This window comes from Mesoplodon mirus (assembly GCF_964341445.2).
Source record: "Mesoplodon mirus genome assembly, chromosome: 13".
Classification (NCBI taxonomy): domain Eukaryota; kingdom Metazoa; phylum Chordata; class Mammalia; order Artiodactyla; family Ziphiidae; genus Mesoplodon; species Mesoplodon mirus.
The window spans coordinates 95673936-95694120 of record NC_138989.1 but is presented as its reverse complement, the minus strand read 5'-3'; positions in this window follow the sequence as shown (position 1 = coordinate 95694120).

Sequence of the window (20185 nt, the reverse complement as noted above, 5' to 3'; positions counted from 1 at the left end):
GGTTTGACGTTCCAACAGCTTTACTATCAATCTCCCAACTTGGAGAGACAGCCCCTTTAAGCTCCTGGTTCACACAGGTTGCCCATTTGGCAGAGGAGGAAAGGGAAGAGGGAGAACCAATGAGAGAGTAGCTGTTAGGCATTTGGATGGGCACATGTCACTCTAATTTCCCGGCAGGAAGAAGAATTCACCAAAGTCTCAGCCACCCACCGGGAACCAGTATAGGTCCTGAACCAAATGTTTGGACTTGCGTTCAGCTCACAAAAAACGAGTTGAAAAATGGAGCTCAGGGGCACAGCAATTCACAAACTGGCAGAGTAATCAAGGCCAACTATCGTCCAAAAATCTGTTGAGGGAAGGCAACGAGGCGGACTTGAATGCGAGGCAGAATAGCAGGAAACAGATTTCAAGAGGTACGTTAGAATCGCCTGTAAAGCACAGGAAGAGGGGCACAACTTCGACAATGATGCACTTGGCCAAAAAGGGCGTATGCGTTTTCTCCTGAATATATTCAGGAGAAAACGCATACGCCCTTTTTGGCCAAGCAAGCAAGCGGGCAATGCAAATCTGCACCTCAAAGAAGTATCACTTCCCACCGGTCAAAAGGGACATCCACAAAATGTGTAAAAACCAGAAAGGCAAGACAGGCCCTGGAGAACAGGGAGCCTTGTTATGCTGATGGGCGGGATGTAAGTTGCCAACTGCCTCACTGGAGGAGTGCATTGTGTTCCCTAAAACAAGTAAACAACAGAGCTACAGAGCCAAGGGCACTTCCAGTCTAGGGAATATACCTTGGGAAAACTGAAAATCCATAAGACAGAGCCACCCCCAAATTGAGGGCTGCACTGCTTACAAGAACCTCAACCTGGGTACACCTGAAATATCCCAGGAAATATAAAAATGGTCCCAAACATTGTGGAACTTACGTACGATGGAATATCCCTCAGCCACGAAATCAATGTCATAAGACCAGTAGCAGCAAAATGAGTGGATTCAGGTTCGATGATTCTAAGGGAAAGAAGTCACACAGGAAAAGAAACTTATCATAAGATATCACTTAGGAAGATCCTGTAAACATGGCCACACATGAACTGAGTTAGCAAAGAGAACAGAGTCTCACATTTAGAAAACACTCTTATGCCTGCTTAAGGGGGAAGGAGAGGTGGGGTGATGCATCAAACCAGAGTTTGATATAAGCACAGGTACTGTTCCAAAAACCAACTATGGAATAGACAAGACCTACACCTTCCTCAGTGAAAGGGACTCAAAACCCCATATTTCCCACAGAGGAATAGATCTGACTAGTAAGAATCTTAAAACCTATGTATTGATATGTCTCCGTAAGGGAATCAAGTGTGTCTAGACTGGCATAAATATGGCAGCGAGAATCAGCTCAAACCCACTCTAAAAAGGAATTTCAAAAACAGAACAAAGAAACAGGGAAATTCTTTACAATTCCTTCAGGGTCTCTGATGCAACCTGGAATGACCCTATCTACGATGACAGCTGGATGTGGCATGAGGCTGGACACTTGGGACTGAGAGGATTGGTGAGATTGGGTGAGCAAATGCAGACCCTTTAAAGCAATAATGCATGGCAACCATTCCATGGGTCCCACCTCTCCAGGTTGAAGGGAATATTACTACAGCTATAACATGTACGGGAAACCTAGAGAATGGACACACTGTGAATACGAAAGGTTTCTAAAACTCAACGAAGAGTCCCTCTCCTGGTGCTCCGGTTTGACGTTCCAACAGCTTTACTATCAATCTCCCAACTTGGAGAGACAGCCCCTTTAAGCTCCTGGTTCACACAGGTTGCCCATTTGGCAGAGGAGGAAAGGGAAGAGGGAGAACCAATGAGAGAGTAGCTGTTAGGCATTTGGATGGGCACATGTCACTCTAATTTCCCGGCAGGAAGAAGAATTCACCAAAGTCTCAGCCACCCACCGGGAACCAGTATAGGTCCTGAACCAAATGTTTGGACTTGCGTTCAGCTCACAAAAAACGAGTTGAAAAATGGAGCTCAGGGGCACAGCAATTCACAAACTGGCAGAGTAATCAAGGCCAACTATCGTCCAAAAATCTGTTGAGGGAAGGCAACGAGGCGGACTTGAATGCGAGGCAGAATAGCAGGAAACAGATTTCAAGAGGTACGTTAGAATCGCCTGTAAAGCACAGGAAGAGGGGCACAACTTCGACAATGATGCACTTGGCCAAAAAGGGCGTATGCGTTTTCTCCTGAATATATTCAGGAGAAAACGCATACGCCCTTTTTGGCCAAGCAAGCAAGCGGGCAATGCAAATCTGCACCTCAAAGAAGTATCACTTCCCACCGGTCAAAAGGGACATCCACAAAATGTGTAAAAACCAGAAAGGCAAGACAGGCCCTGGAGAACAGGGAGCCTTGTTATGCTGATGGGCGGGATGTAAGTTGCCAACTGCCTCACTGGAGGAGTGCATTGTGTTCCCTAAAACAAGTAAACAACAGAGCTACAGAGCCAAGGGCACTTCCAGTCTAGGGAATATACCTTGGGAAAACTGAAAATCCATAAGACAGAGCCACCCCCAAATTGAGGGCTGCACTGCTTACAAGAACCTCAACCTGGGTACACCTGAAATATCCCAGGAAATATAAAAATGGTCCCAAACATTGTGGAACTTACGTACGATGGAATATCCCTCAGCCACGAAATCAATGTCATAAGACCAGTAGCAGCAAAATGAGTGGATTCAGGTACGATGATTCTAAGGGAAAGAAGTCACACAGGAAAAGAAACTTATCATAAGATATCACTTAGGAAGATCCTGTAAACATGGCCACACATGAACTGAGTTAGCAAAGAGAACAGAGTCTCACATTTAGAAAACACTCTTATGCCTGCTTAAGGGGGAAGGAGAGGTGGGGTGATGCATCAAACCAGAGTTTGATATAAGCACAGGTACTGTTCCAAAAACCAACTATGGAATAGACAAGACCTACACCTTCCTCAGTGAAAGGGACTCAAAACCCCATATTTCCCACAGAGGAATAGATCTGACTAGTAAGAATCTTAAAACCTATGTATTGATATGTCTCCGTAAGGGAATCAAGTGTGTCTAGACTGGCATAAATATGGCAGCGAGAATCAGCTCAAACCCACTCTAAAAAGGAATTTCAAAAACAGAACAAAGAAACAGGGAAATTCTTTACAATTCCTTCAGGGTCTCTGATGCAACCTGGAATGACCCTATCTACGATGACAGCTGGATGTGGCATGAGGCTGGACACTTGGGACTGAGAGGATTGGTGAGATTGGGTGAGCAAATGCAGACCCTTTAAAGCAATAATGCATGGCAACCATTCCATGGGTCCCACCTCTCCAGGTTGAAGGGAATATTACTACAGCTATAACATGTACGGGAAACCTAGAGAATGGACACACTGTGAATACGAAAGGTTTCTAAAACTCAACGAAGAGTCCCTCTCCTGGTGCTCCGGTTTGACGTTCCAACAGCTTTACTATCAATCTCCCAACTTGGAGAGACAGCCCCTTTAAGCTCCTGGTTCACACAGGTTGCCCATTTGGCAGAGGAGGAAAGGGAAGAGGGAGAACCAATGAGAGAGTAGCTGTTAGGCATTTGGATGGGCACATGGCACTCTAATTTCCCGGCAGGAAGAAGAATTCACCAAAGTCTCAGCCACCCACCGGGAACCAGTATAGGTCCTGAACCAAATGTTTGGACTTGCGTTCAGCTCACAAAAAACGAGTTGAAAAATGGAGCTCAGGGGCACAGCAATTCACAAACTGGCAGAGTAATCAAGGCCAACTATCGTCCAAAAATCTGTTGAGGGAAGGCAACGAGGCGGACTTGAATGCGAGGCAGAATAGCAGGAAACAGATTTCAAGAGGTACGTTAGAATCGCCTGTAAAGCACAGGAAGAGGGGCACAACTTCGACAATGATGCACTTGGCCAAAAAGGGCGTATGCGTTTTCTCCTGAATATATTCAGGAGAAAACGCATACGCCCTTTTTGGCCAAGCAAGCAAGCGGGCAATGCAAATCTGCACCTCAAAGAAGTATCACTTCCCACCGGTCAAAAGGGACATCCACAAAATGTGTAAAAACCAGAAAGGCAAGACAGGCCCTGGAGAACAGGGAGCCTTGTTATGCTGATGGGCGGGATGTAAGTTGCCAACTGCCTCACTGGAGGAGTGCATTGTGTTCCCTAAAACAAGTAAACAACAGAGCTACAGAGCCAAGGGCACTTCCAGTCTAGGGAATATACCTTGGGAAAACTGAAAATCCATAAGACAGAGCCACCCCCAAATTGAGGGCTGCACTGCTTACAAGAACCTCAACCTGGGTACACCTGAAATATCCCAGGAAATATAAAAATGGTCCCAAACATTGTGGAACTTACGTACGATGGAATATCCCTCAGCCACGAAATCAATGTCATAAGACCAGTAGCAGCAAAATGAGTGGATTCAGGTACGATGATTCTAAGGGAAAGAAGTCACACAGGAAAAGAAACTTATCATAAGATATCACTTAGGAAGATCCTGTAAACATGGCCACACATGAACTGAGTTAGCAAAGAGAACAGAGTCTCACATTTAGAAAACACTCTTATGCCTGCTTAAGGGGGAAGGAGAGGTGGGGTGATGCATCAAACCAGAGTTTGATATAAGCACAGGTACTGTTCCAAAAACCAACTATGGAATAGACAAGACCTACACCTTCCTCAGTGAAAGGGACTCAAAACCCCATATTTCCCGCAGAGGAATAGATCTGACTAGTAAGAATCTTAAAACCTATGTATTGATATGTCTCCGTAAGGGAATCAAGTGTGTCTAGACTGGCATAAACATGGCAGCGAGAATCAGCTCAAACCCACTCTAAAAAGGAATTTCAAAAACAGAACAAAGAAACAGGGAAATTCTTTACAATTCCTTCAGGGTCTCTGATGCAACCTGGAATGACCCTATCTACGATGAAAGCTGGATGTGGCATGAGGCTGGACACTTGGGACTGAGAGGATTGGTGAGATTGGGTGAGCAAATGCAGACCCTTTAAAGCAATAATGCATGGCAACCATTCCATGGGTCCCACCTCTCCAGGTTGAAGGGAATATTACTACAGCTATAACATGTACGGGAAACCTAGAGAATGGACACACTGTGAATACGAAAGGTTTCTAAAACTCAACGAAGAGTCCCTCTCCTGGTGCTCCGGTTTGACGTTCCAACAGCTTTACTATCAATCTCCCAACTTGGAGAGACAGCCCCTTTAAGCTCCTGGTTCACACAGGTTGCCCATTTGGCAGAGGAGGAAAGGGAAGAGGGAGAACCAATGAGAGAGTAGCTGTTAGGCATTTGGATGGGCACATGTCACTCTAATTTCCCGGCAGGAAGAAGAATTCACCAAAGTCTCAGCCACCCACCGGGAACCAGTATAGGTCCTGAACCAAATGATTTGACTTGCGTTCAGCTCACAAAAAAACGAGTTGAAAAATGGAGCTCAGGGGCACAGCAATTCACAAACTGGCAGAGTAATCAAGGCCAACTATCGTCCAAAAATCTGTTGAGGGAAGGCAACGAGGCGGACTTGAATGCGAGGCAGAATAGCAGGAAACAGATTTCAAGAGGTACGTTAGAATCGCCTGTAAAGCACAGGAAGAGGGGCATAACTTCGACAATGATGCACTTGGCCAAAAAGGGCGTATGCGTTTTCTCCTGAATATATTCAGGAGAAAACGCATACGCCCTTTTTGGCCAAGCAAGCAAGCGGGCAATGCAAATCTGCACCACAAAGAAGTATCACTTCCCACCGGTCAAAAGGGACATCCACAAAATGTGTAAAAACCAGAAAGGCAAGACAGGCCCTGGAGAACAGGGAGCCTTGTTATGCTGATGGGCGGGATGTAAGTTGCCAACTGCCTCACTGGAGGAGTGCATTGTGTTCCCTAAAACAAGTAAACAACAGAGCTACAGAGCCAAGGGCACTTCCAGTCTAGGGAATATACCTTGGGAAAACTGAAAATCCATAAGACAGAGCCACCCCCAAATTGAGGGCTGCACTGCTTACAAGAACCTCAACCTGGGTACACCTGAAATATCCCAGGAAATATAAAAATGGTCCCAAACATTGTGGAACTTACGTACGATGGAATATCCCTCAGCCACGAAATCAATGTCATAAGACCAGTAGCAGCAAAATGAGTGGATTCAGGTTCGATGATTCTAAGGGAAAGAAGTCACACAGGAAAAGAAACTTATCATAAGATATCACTTAGGAAGATCCTGTAAACATGGCCACACATGAACTGAGTTAGCAAAGAGAACAGAGTCTCACATTTAGAAAACACTCTTATGCCTGCTTAAGGGGGAAGGAGAGGTGGGGTGATGCATCAAACCAGAGTTTGATATAAGCACAGGTACTGTTCCAAAAACCAACTATGGAATAGACAAGACCTACACCTTCCTCAGTGAAAGGGACTCAAAACCCCATATTTCCCGCAGAGGAATAGATCTGACTAGTAAGAATCTTAAAACCTATGTATTGATATGTCTCCGTAAGGGAATCAAGTGTGTCTAGACTGGCATAAACATGGCAGCGAGAATCAGCTCAAACCCACTCTAAAAAGGAATTTCAAAAACAGAACAAAGAAACAGGGAAATTCTTTACAATTCCTTCAGGGTCTCTGATGCAACCTGGAATGACCCTATCTACGATGAAAGCTGGATGTGGCATGAGGCTGGACACTTGGGACTGAGAGGATTGGTGAGATTGGGTGAGCAAATGCAGACCCTTTAAAGCAATAATGCATGGCAACCATTCCATGGGTCCCACCTCTCCAGGTTGAAGGGAATATTACTACAGCTATAACATGTACGGGAAACCTAGAGAATGGACACACTGTGAATACGAAAGGTTTCTAAAACTCAACGAAGAGTCCCTCTCCTGGTGCTCCGGTTTGACGTTCCAACAGCTTTACTATCAATCTCCCAACTTGGAGAGACAGCCCCTTTAAGCTCCTGGTTCACACAGGTTGCCCATTTGGCAGAGGAGGAAAGGGAAGAGGGAGAACCAATGAGAGAGTAGCTGTTAGGCATTTGGATGGGCACATGTCACTCTAATTTCCCGGCAGGAAGAAGAATTCACCAAAGTCTCAGCCACCCACCGGGAACCAGTATAGGTCCTGAACCAAATGTTTGGACTTGCGTTCAGCTCACAAAAAAACGAGTTGAAAAATGGAGCTCAGGGGCACAGCAATTCACAAACTGGCAGAGTAATCAAGGCCAACTATCGTCCAAAAATCTGTTGAGGGAAGGCAACGAGGCGGACTTGAATGCGAGGCAGAATAGCAGGAAACAGATTTCAAGAGGTACGTTAGAATCGCCTGTAAAGCACAGGAAGAGGGGCATAACTTCGACAATGATGCACTTGGCCAAAAAGGGCGTATGCGTTTTCTCCTGAATATATTCAGGAGAAAACGCATACGCCCTTTTTGGCCAAGCAAGCAAGCGGGCAATGCAAATCTGCACCACAAAGAAGTATCACTTCCCACCGGTCAAAAGGGACATCCACAAAATGTGTAAAAACCAGAAAGGCAAGACAGGCCCTGGAGAACAGGGAGCCTTGTTATGCTGATGGGCGGGATGTAAGTTGCCAACTGCCTCACTGGAGGAGTGCATTGTGTTCCCTAAAACAAGTAAACAACAGAGCTACAGAGCCAAGGGCACTTCCAGTCTAGGGAATATACCTTGGGAAAACTGAAAATCCATAAGACAGAGCCACCCCCAAATTGAGGGCTGCACTGCTTACAAGAACCTCAACCTGGGTACACCTGAAATATCCCAGGAAATATAAAAATGGTCCCAAACATTGTGGAACTTACGTACGATGGAATATCCCTCAGCCACGAAATCAATGTCATAAGACCAGTAGCAGCAAAATGAGTGGATTCAGGTACGATGATTCTAAGGGAAAGAAGTCACACAGGAAAAGAAACTTATCATAAGATATCACTTAGGAAGATCCTGTAAACATGGCCACACATGAACTGAGTTAGCAAAGAGAACAGAGTCTCACATTTAGAAAACACTCTTATGCCTGCTTAAGGGGGAAGGAGAGGTGGGGTGATGCATCAAACCAGAGTTTGATATAAGCACAGGTACTGTTCCAAAAACCAACTATGGAATAGACAAGACCTACACCTTCCTCAGTGAAAGGGACTCAAAACCCCATATTTCCCGCAGAGGAATAGATCTGACTAGTAAGAATCTTAAAACCTATGTATTGATATGTCTCCGTAAGGGAATCAAGTGTGTCTAGACTGGCATAAACATGGCAGCGAGAATCAGCTCAAACCCACTCTAAAAAGGAATTTCAAAAACAGAACAAAGAAACAGGGAAATTCTTTACAATTCCTTCAGGGTCTCTGATGCAACCTGGAATGACCCTATCTACGATGACAGCTGGATGTGGCATGAGGCTGGACACTTGGGACTGAGAGGATTGGTGAGATTGGGTGAGCAAATGCAGACCCTTTAAAGCAATAATGCATGGCACCCATTCCATGGGTCCCACCTCTCCAGGTTGAAGGGAATATTACTACAGCTATAACATGTACGGGAAACCTAGAGAATGGACACACTGTGAATACGAAAGGTTTCTAAAACTCAACGAAGAGTCCCTCTCCTGGTGCTCCGGTTTGACGTTCCAACAGCTTTACTATCAATCTCCCAACTTGGAGAGACAGCCCCTTTAAGCTCCTGGTTCACACAGGTTGCCCATTTGGCAGAGGAGGAAAGGGAAGAGGGAGAACCAATGAGAGAGTAGCTGTTAGGCATTTGGATGGGCACATGTCACTCTAATTTCCCGGCAGGAAGAAGAATTCACCAAAGTCTCAGCCACCCACCGGGAACCAGTATAGGTCCTGAACCAAATGTTTGGACTTGCGTTCAGCTCACAAAAAACGAGTTGAAAAATGGAGCTCAGGGGCACAGCAATTCACAAACTGGCAGAGTAATCAAGGCCAACTATCGTCCAAAAATCTGTTGAGGGAAGGCAACGAGGCGGACTTGAATGCGAGGCAGAATAGCAGGAAACAGATTTCAAGAGGTACGTTAGAATCGCCTGTAAAGCACAGGAAGAGGGGCACAACTTCGACAATGATGCACTTGGCCAAAAAGGGCGTATGCGTTTTCTCCTGAATATATTCAGGAGAAAACGCATACGCCCTTTTTGGCCAAGCAAGCAAGCGGGCAATGCAAATCTGCACCTCAAAGAAGTATCACTTCCCACCGGTCAAAAGGGACATCCACAAAATGTGTAAAAACCAGAAAGGCAAGACAGGCCCTGGAGAACAGGGAGCCTTGTTATGCTGATGGGCGGGATGTAAGTTGCCAACTGCCTCACTGGAGGAGTGCATTGTGTTCCCTAAAACAAGTAAACAACAGAGCTACAGAGCCAAGGGCACTTCCAGTCTAGGGAATATACCTTGGGAAAACTGAAAATCCATAAGACAGAGCCACCCCCAAATTGAGGGCTGCACTGCTTACAAGAACCTCAACCTGGGTACACCTGAAATATCCCAGGAAATATAAAAATGGTCCCAAACATTGTGGAACTTACGTACGATGGAATATCCCTCAGCCACGAAATCAATGTCATAAGACCAGTAGCAGCAAAATGAGTGGATTCAGGTACGATGATTCTAAGGGAAAGAAGTCACACAGGAAAAGAAACTTATCATAAGATATCACTTAGGAAGATCCTGTAAACATGGCCACACATGAACTGAGTTAGCAAAGAGAACAGAGTCTCACATTTAGAAAACCCTCTTATGCCTGCTTAAGGGGGAAGGAGAGGTGGGGTGATGCATCAAACCAGAGTTTGATATAAGCACAGGTACTGTTCCAAAAACCAACTATGGAATAGACAAGACCTACACCTTCCTCAGTGAAAGGGACTCAAAACCCCATATTTCCCGCAGAGGAATAGATCTGACTAGTAAGAATCTTAAAACCTATGTATTGATATGTCTCCGTAAGGGAATCAAGTGTGTCTAGACTGGCATAAACATGGCAGCGAGAATCAGCTCAAACCCACTCTAAAAAGGAATTTCAAAAACAGAACAAAGAAACAGGGAAATTCTTTACAATTCCTTCAGGGTCTCTGATGCAACCTGGAATGACCCTATCTACGATGACAGCTGGATGTGGCATGAGGCTGGACACTTGGGACTGAGAGGATTGGTGAGATTGGGTGAGCAAATGCAGACCCTTTAAAGCAATAATGCATGGCAACCATTCCATGGGTCCCACCTCTCCAGGTTGAAGGGAATATTACTACAGCTATAACATGTACGGGAAACCTAGAGAATGGACACACTGTGAATACGAAAGGTTTCTAAAACTCAACGAAGAGTCCCTCTCCTGGTGCTCCGGTTTGACGTTCCAACAGCTTTACTATCAATCTCCCAACTTGGAGAGACAGCCCCTTTAAGCTCCTGGTTCACACAGGTTGCCCATTTGGCAGAGGAGGAAAGGGAAGAGGGAGAACCAATGAGAGAGTAGCTGTTAGGCATTTGGATGGGCACATGTCACTCTAATTTCCCGGCAGGAAGAAGAATTCACCAAAGTCTCAGCCACCCACCGGGAACCAGTATAGGTCCTGAACCAAATGTTTGGACTTGCGTTCAGCTCACAAAAAACGAGTTGAAAAATGGAGCTCAGGGGCACAGCAATTCACAAACTGGCAGAGTAATCAAGGCCAACTATCGTCCAAAAATCTGTTGAGGGAAGGCAACGAGGCGGACTTGAATGCGAGGCAGAATAGCAGGAAACAGATTTCAAGAGGTACGTTAGAATCGCCTGTAAAGCACAGGAAGAGGGGCACAACTTCGACAATGATGCACTTGGCCAAAAAGGGCGTATGCGTTTTCTCCTGAATATATTCAGGAGAAAACGCATACGCCCTTTTTGGCCAAGCAAGCAAGCGGGCAATGCAAATCTGCACCTCAAAGAAGTATGACTTCCCACCGGTCAAAAGGGACATCCACAAAATGTGTAAAAACCAGAAAGGCAAGACAGGCCCTGGAGAACAGGGAGCCTTGTTATGCTGATGGGCGGGATGTAAGTTGCCAACTGCCTCACTGGAGGAGTGCATTGTGTTCCCTAAAACAAGTAAACAACAGAGCTACAGAGCCAAGGGCACTTCCAGTCTAGGGAATATACCTTGGGAAAACTGAAAATCCATAAGACAGAGCCACCCCCAAATTGAGGGCTGCACTGCTTACAAGAACCTCAACCTGGGTACACCTGAAATATCCCAGGAAATATAAAAATGGTCCCAAACATTGTGGAACTTACGTACGATGGAATATCCCTCAGCCACGAAATCAATGTCATAAGACCAGTAGCAGCAAAATGAGTGGATTCAGGTACGATGATTCTAAGGGAAAGAAGTCACACAGGAAAAGAAACTTATCATAAGATATCACTTAGGAAGATCCTGTAAACATGGCCACACATGAACTGAGTTAGCAAAGAGAACAGAGTCTCACATTTAGAAAACACTCTTATGCCTGCTTAAGGGGGAAGGAGAGGTGGGGTGATGCATCAAACCAGAGTTTGATATAAGCACAGGTACTGTTCCAAAAACCAACTATGGAATAGACAAGACCTACACCTTCCTCAGTGAAAGGGACTCAAAACCCCATATTTCCCGCAGAGGAATAGATCTGACTAGTAAGAATCTTAAAACCTATGTATTGATATGTCTCCGTAAGGGAATCAAGTGTGTCTAGACTGGCATAAACATGGCAGCGAGAATCAGCTCAAACCCACTCTAAAAAGGAATTTCAAAAACAGAACAAAGAAACAGGGAAATTCTTTACAATTCCTTCAGGGTCTCTGATGCAACCTGGAATGACCCTATCTACGATGACAGCTGGATGTGGCATGAGGCTGGACACTTGGGACTGAGAGGATTGGTGAGATTGGGTGAGCAAATGCAGACCCTTTAAAGCAATAATGCATGGCACCCATTCCATGGGTCCCACCTCTCCAGGTTGAAGGGAATATTACTACAGCTATAACATGTACGGGAAACCTAGAGAATGGACACACTGTGAATACGAAAGGTTTCGAAAACTCAACGAAGAGTCCCTCTCCTGGTGCTCCGGTTTGACGTTCCAACAGCTTTACTATCAATCTCCCAACTTGGAGAGACAGCCCCTTTAAGCTCCTGGTTCACACAGGTTGCCCATTTGGCAGAGGAGGAAAGGGAAGAGGGAGAACCAATGAGAGAGTAGCTGTTAGGCATTTGGATGGGCACATGTCACTCTAATTTCCCGGCAGGAAGAAGAATTCACCAAAGTCTCAGCCACCCACCGGGAACCAGTATAGGTCCTGAACCAAATGTTTGGACTTGCGTTCAGCTCACAAAAAACGAGTTGAAAAATGGAGCTCAGGGGCACAGCAATTCACAAACTGGCAGAGTAATCAAGGCCAACTATCGTCCAAAAATCTGTTGAGGGAAGGCAACGAGGCGGACTTGAATGCGAGGCAGAATAGCAGGAAACAGATTTCAAGAGGTACGTTAGAATCGCCTGTAAAGCACAGGAAGAGGGGCACAACTTCGACAATGATGCACTTGGCCAAAAAGGGCGTATGCGTTTTCTCCTGAATATATTCAGGAGAAAACGCATACGCCCTTTTTGGCCAAGCAAGCAAGCGGGCAATGCAAATCTGCACCTCAAAGAAGTATGACTTCCCACCGGTCAAAAGGGACATCCACAAAATGTGTAAAAACCAGAAAGGCAAGACAGGCCCTGGAGAACAGGGAGCCTTGTTATGCTGATGGGCGGGATGTAAGTTGCCAACTGCCTCACTGGAGGAGTGCATTGTGTTCCCTAAAACAAGTAAACAACAGAGCTACAGAGCCAAGGGCACTTCCAGTCTAGGGAATATACCTTGGGAAAACTGAAAATCCATAAGACAGAGCCACCCCCAAATTGAGGGCTGCACTGCTTACAAGAACCTCAACCTGGGTACACCTGAAATATCCCAGGAAATATAAAAATGGTCCCAAACATTGTGGAACTTACGTACGATGGAATATCCCTCAGCCACGAAATCAATGTCATAAGACCAGTAGCAGCAAAATGAGTGGATTCTGGTACGATGATTCTAAGGGAAAGAAGTCACACAGGAAAAGAAACTTATCATAAGATATCACTTAGGAAGATCCTGTAAACATGGCCACACATGAACTGAGTTAGCAAAGAGAACAGAGTCTCACATTTAGAAAACACTCTTATGCCTGCTTAAGGGGGAAGGAGAGGTGGGGTGATGCATCAAACCAGAGTTTGATATAAGCACAGGTACTGTTCCAAAAACCAACTATGGAATAGACAAGACCTACACCTTCCTCAGTGAAAGGGACTCAAAACCCCATATTTCCCGCAGAGGAATAGATCTGACTAGTAAGAATCTTAAAACCTATGTATTGATATGTCTCCGTAAGGGAATCAAGTGTGTCTAGACTGGCATAAACATGGCAGCGAGAATCAGCTCAAACCCACTCTAAAAAGGAATTTCAAAAACAGAACAAAGAAACAGGGAAATTCTTTACAATTCCTTCAGGGTCTCTGATGCAACCTGGAATGACCCTATCTACGATGACAGCTGGATGTGGCATGAGGCTGGACACTTGGGACTGAGAGGATTGGTGAGATTGGGTGAGCAAATGCAGACCCTTTAAAGCAATAATGCATGGCACCCATTCCATGGGTCCCACCTCTCCAGGTTGAAGGGAATATTACTACAGCTATAACATGTACGGGAAACCTAGAGAATGGACACACTGTGAATACGAAAGGTTTCTAAAACTCAACGAAGAGTCCCTCTCCTGGTGCTCCGGTTTGACGTTCCAACAGCTTTACTATCAATCTCCCAACTTGGAGAGACAGCCCCTTTAAGCTCCTGGTTCACACAGGTTGCCCATTTGGCAGAGGAGGAAAGGGAAGAGGGAGAACCAATGAGAGAGTAGCTGTTAGGCATTTGGATGGGCACATGTCACTCTAATTTCCCGGCAGGAAGAAGAATTCACCAAAGTCTCAGCCACCCACCGGGAACCAGTATAGGTCCTGAACCAAATGTTTGGACTTGCGTTCAGCTCACAAAAAACGAGTTGAAAAATGGAGCTCAGGGGCACAGCAATTCACAAACTGGCAGAGTAATCAAGGCCAACTATCGTCCAAAAATCTGTTGAGGGAAGGCAACGAGGCGGACTTGAATGCGAGGCAGAATAGCAGGAAACAGATTTCAAGAGGTACGTTAGAATCGCCTGTAAAGCACAGGAAGAGGGGCACAACTTCGACAATGATGCACTTGGCCAAAAAGGGCGTATGCGTTTTCTCCTGAATATATTCAGGAGAAAACGCATACGCCCTTTTTGGCCAAGCAAGCAAGCGGGCAATGCAAATCTGCACCTCAAAGAAGTATGACTTCCCACCGGTCAAAAGGGACATCCACAAAATGTGTAAAAACCAGAAAGGCAAGACAGGCCCTGGAGAACAGGGAGCCTTGTTATGCTGATGGGCGGGATGTAAGTTGCCAACTGCCTCACTGGAGGAGTGCATTGTGTTCCCTAAAACAAGTAAACAACAGAGCTACAGAGCCAAGGGCACTTCCAGTCTAGGGAATATACCTTGGGAAAACTGAAAATCCATAAGACAGAGCCACCCCCAAATTGAGGGCTGCACTGCTTACAAGAACCTCAACCTGGGTACACCTGAAATATCCCAGGAAATATAAAAATGGTCCCAAACATTGTGGAACTTACGTACGATGGAATATCCCTCAGCCACGAAATCAATGTCATAAGACCAGTAGCAGCAAAATGAGTGGATTCAGGTACGATGATTCTAAGGGAAAGAAGTCACACAGGAAAAGAAACTTATCATAAGATATCACTTAGGAAGATCCTGTAAACATGGCCACACATGAACTGAGTTAGCAAAGAGAACAGAGTCTCACATTTAGAAAACACTCTTATGCCTGCTTAAGGGGGAAGGAGAGGTGGGGTGATGCATCAAACCAGAGTTTGATATAAGCACAGGTACTGTTCCAAAAACCAACTATGGAATAGACAAGACCTACACCTTCCTCAGTGAAAGGGACTCAAAACCCCATATTTCCCGCAGAGGAATAGATCTGACTAGTAAGAATCTTAAAACCTATGTATTGATATGTCTCCGTAAGGGAATCAAGTGTGTCTAGACTGGCATAAACATGGCAGCGAGAATCAGCTCAAACCCACTCTAAAAAGGAATTTCAAAAACAGAACAAAGAAACAGGGAAATTCTTTACAATTCCTTCAGGGTCTCTGATGCAACCTGGAATGACCCTATCTACGATGACAGCTGGATGTGGCATGAGGCTGGACACTTGGGACTGAGAGGATTGGTGAGATTGGGTGAGCAAATGCAGACCCTTTAAAGCAATAATGCATGGCACCCATTCCATGGGTCCCACCTCTCCAGGTTGAAGGGAATATTACTACAGCTATAACATGTACGGGAAACCTAGAGAATGGACACACTGTGAATACGAAAGGTTTCGAAAACTCAACGAAGAGTCCCTCTCCTGGTGCTCCGGTTTGACGTTCCAACAGCTTTACTATCAATCTCCCAACTTGGAGAGACAGCCCCTTTAAGCTCCTGGTTCACACAGGTTGCCCATTTGGCAGAGGAGGAAAGGGAAGAGGGAGAACCAATGAGAGAGTAGCTGTTAGGCATTTGGATGGGCACATGTCACTCTAATTTCCCGGCAGGAAGAAGAATTCACCAAAGTCTCAGCCACCCACCGGGAACCAGTATAGGTCCTGAACCAAATGTTTGGACTTGCGTTCAGCTCACAAAAAACGAGTTGAAAAATGGAGCTCAGGGGCACAGCAATTCACAAACTGGCAGAGTAATCAAGGCCAACTATCGTCCAAAAATCTGTTGAGGGAAGGCAACGAGGCGGACTTGAATGCGAGGCAGAATAGCAGGAAACAGATTTCAAGAGGTACGTTAGAATCGCCTGTAAAGCACAGGAAGAGGGGCACAACTTCGACAATGATGCACTTGGCCAAAAAGGGCGTATGCGTTTTCTCCTGAATATATTCAGGAGAAAACGCATACGCCCTTTTTGGCCAAGCAAGCAAGCGGGCAATGCAAATCTGCACCTCAAAGAAGTATGACTTCCCACCGGTCAAAAGGGACATCCACAAAATGTGTAAAAACCAGAAAGGCAAGACAGGCCCTGGAGAACAGGGAGCCTTGTTATGCTGATGGGCGGGATGTAAGTTGCCAACTGCCTCACTGGAGGAGTGCATTGTGTTCCCTAAAACAAGTAAACAACAGAGCTACAGAGCCAAGGGCACTTCCAGTCTAGGGAATATACCTTGGGAAAACTGAAAATCCATAAGACAGAGCCACCCCCAAATTGAGGGCTGCACTGCTTACAAGAACCTCAACCTGGGTACACCTGAAATATCCCAGGAAATATAAAAATGGTCCCAAACATTGTGGAACTTACGTACGATGGAATATCCCTCAGCCACGAAATCAATGTCATAAGACCAGTAGCAGCAAAATGAGTGGATTCTGGTACGATGATTCTAAGGGAAAGAAGTCACACAGGAAAAGAAACTTATCATAAGATATCACTTAGGAAGATCCTGTAAACATGGCCACACATGAACTGAGTTAGCAAAGAGAACAGAGTCTCACATTTAGAAAACACTCTTATGCCTGCTTAAGGGGGAAGGAGAGGTGGGGTGATGCATCAAACCAGAGTTTGATATAAGCACAGGTACTGTTCCAAAAACCAACTATGGAATAGACAAGACCTACACCTTCCTCAGTGAAAGGGACTCAAAACCCCATATTTCCCGCAGAGGAATAGATCTGACTAGTAAGAATCTTAAAACCTATGTATTGATATGTCTCCGTAAGGGAATCAAGTGTGTCTAGACTGGCATAAACATGGCAGCGAGAATCAGCTCAAACCCACTCTAAAAAGGAATTTCAAAAACAGAACAAAGAAACAGGGAAATTCTTTACAATTCCTTCAGGGTCTCTGATGCAACCTGGAATGACCCTATCTACGATGACAGCTGGATGTGGCATGAGGCTGGACACTTGGGACTGAGAGGATTGGTGAGATTGGGTGAGCAAATGCAGACCCTTTAAAGCAATAATGCATGGCACCCATTCCATGGGTCCCACCTCTCCAGGTTGAAGGGAATATTACTACAGCTATAACATGTACGGGAAACCTAGAGAATGGACACACTGTGAATACGAAAGGTTTCTAAAACTCAACGAAGAGTCCCTCTCCTGGTGCTCCGGTTTGACGTTCCAACAGCTTTACTATCAATCTCCCAACTTGGAGAGACAGCCCCTTTAAGCTCCTGGTTCACACAGGTTGCCCATTTGGCAGAGGAGGAAAGGGAAGAGGGAGAACCAATGAGAGAGTAGCTGTTAGGCATTTGGATGGGCACATGTCACTCTAATTTCCCGGCAGGAAGAAGAATTCACCAAAGTCTCAGCCACCCACCGGGAACCAGTATAGGTCCTGAACCAAATGTTTGGACTTGCGTTCAGCTCACAAAAAACGAGTTGAAAAATGGAGCTCAGGGGCACAGCAATTCACAAACTGGCAGAGTAATCAAGGCCAACTATCGTCCAAAAATCTGTTGAGGGAAGGCAACGAGGCGGACTTGAATGCGAGGCAGAATAGCAGGAAACAGATTTCAAGAGGTACGTTAGAATCGCCTGTAAAGCACAGGAAGAGGGGCACAACTTCGACAATGATGCACTTGGCCAAAAAGGGCGTATGCGTTTTCTCCTGAATATATTCAGGAGAAAACGCATACGCCCTTTTTGGCCAAGCAAGCAAGCGGGCAATGCAAATCTGCACCTCAAAGAAGTATGACTTCCCACCGGTCAAAAGGGACATCCACAAAATGTGTAAAAACCAGAAAGGCAAGACAGGCCCTGGAGAACAGGGAGCCTTGTTATGCTGATGGGCGGGATGTAAGTTGCCAACTGCCTCACTGGAGGAGTGCATTGTGTTCCCTAAAACAAGTAAACAACAGAGCTACAGAGCCAAGGGCACTTCCAGTCTAGGGAATATACCTTGGGAAAACTGAAAATCCATAAGACAGAGCCACCCCCAAATTGAGGGCTGCACTGCTTACAAGAACCTCAACCTGGGTACACCTGAAATATCCCAGGAAATATAAAAATGGTCCCAAACATTGTGGAACTTACGTACGATGGAATATCCCTCAGCCACGAAATCAATGTCATAAGACCAGTAGCAGCAAAATGAGTGGATTCAGGTACGATGATTCTAAGGGAAAGAAGTCACACAGGAAAAGAAACTTATCATAAGATATCACTTAGGAAGATCCTGTAAACATGGCCACACATGAACTGAGTTAGCAAAGAGAACAGAGTCTCACATTTAGAAAACACTCTTATGCCTGCTTAAGGGGGAAGGAGAGGTGGGGTGATGCATCAAACCAGAGTTTGATATAAGCACAGGTACTGTTCCAAAAACCAACTATGGAATAGACAAGACCTACACCTTCCTCAGTGAAAGGGACTCAAAACCCCATATTTCCCGCAGAGGAATAGATCTGACTAGTAAGAATCTTAAAACCTATGTATTGATATGTCTCCGTAAGGGAATCAAGTGTGTCTAGACTGGCATAAACATGGCAGCGAGAATCAGCTCAAACCCACTCTAAAAAGGAATTTCAAAAACAGAACAAAGAAACAGGGAAATTCTTTACAATTCCTTCAGGGTCTCTGATGCAACCTGGAATGACCCTATCTACGATGACAGCTGGATGTGGCATGAGGCTGGACACTTGGGACTGAGAGGATTGGTGAGATTGGGTGAGCAAATGCAGACCCTTTAAAGCAATAATGCATGGCAACCATTCCATGGGTCCCACCTCTCCAGGTTGAAGGGAATATTACTACAGCTATAACATGTACGGGAAACCTAGAGAATGGACACACTGTGAATACGAAAGGTTTCGAAAACTCAACGAAGAGTCCCTCTCCTGGTGCTCCGGTTTGACGTTCCAACAGCTTTACTATCAATCTCCCAACTTGGAGAGACAGCCCCTTTAAGCTCCTGGTTCACACAGGTTGCCCATTTGGCAGAGGAGGAAAGGGAAGAGGGAGAACCAATGAGAGAGTAGCTGTTAGGCATTTGGATGGGCACATGTCACTCTAATTTCCCGGCAGGAAGAAGAATTCACCAAAGTCTCAGCCACCCACCGGGAACCAGTATAGGTCCTGAACCAAATGTTTGGACTTGCGTTCAGCTCACAAAAAACGAGTTGAAAAATGGAGCTCAGGGGCACAGCAATTCACAAACTGGCAGAGTAATCAAGGCCAACTATCGTCCAAAAATCTGTTGAGGGAAGGCAACGAGGCGGACTTGAATGCGAGGCAGAATAGCAGGAAACAGATTTCAAGAGGTACGTTAGAATCGCCTGTAAAGCACAGGAAGAGGGGCACAACTTCGACAATGATGCACTTGGCCAAAAAGGGCGTATGCGTTTTCTCCTGAATATATTCAGGAGAAAACGCATACGCCCTTTTTGGCCAAGCAAGCAAGCGGGCAATGCAAATCTGCACCTCAAAGAAGTATCACTTCCCACCGGTCAAAAGGGACATCCACAAAATGTGTAAAAACCAGAAAGGCAAGACAGGCCCTGGAGAACAGGGAGCCTTGTTATGCTGATGGGCGGGATGTAAGTTGCCAACTGCCTCACTGGAGGAGTGCATTGTGTTCCCTAAAACAAGTAAACAACAGAGCTACAGAGCCAAGGGCACTTCCAGTCTAGGGAATATACCTTGGGAAAACTGAAAATCCATAAGACAGAGCCACCCCCAAATTGAGGGCTGCACTGCTTACAAGAACCTCAACCTGGGTACACCTGAAATATCCCAGGAAATATAAAAATGGTCCCAAACATTGTGGAACTTACGTACGATGGAATATCCCTCAGCCACGAAATCAATGTCATAAGACCAGTAGCAGCAAAATGAGTGGATTCTGGTACGATGATTCTAAGGGAAAGAAGTCACACAGGAAAAGAAACTTATCATAAGATAT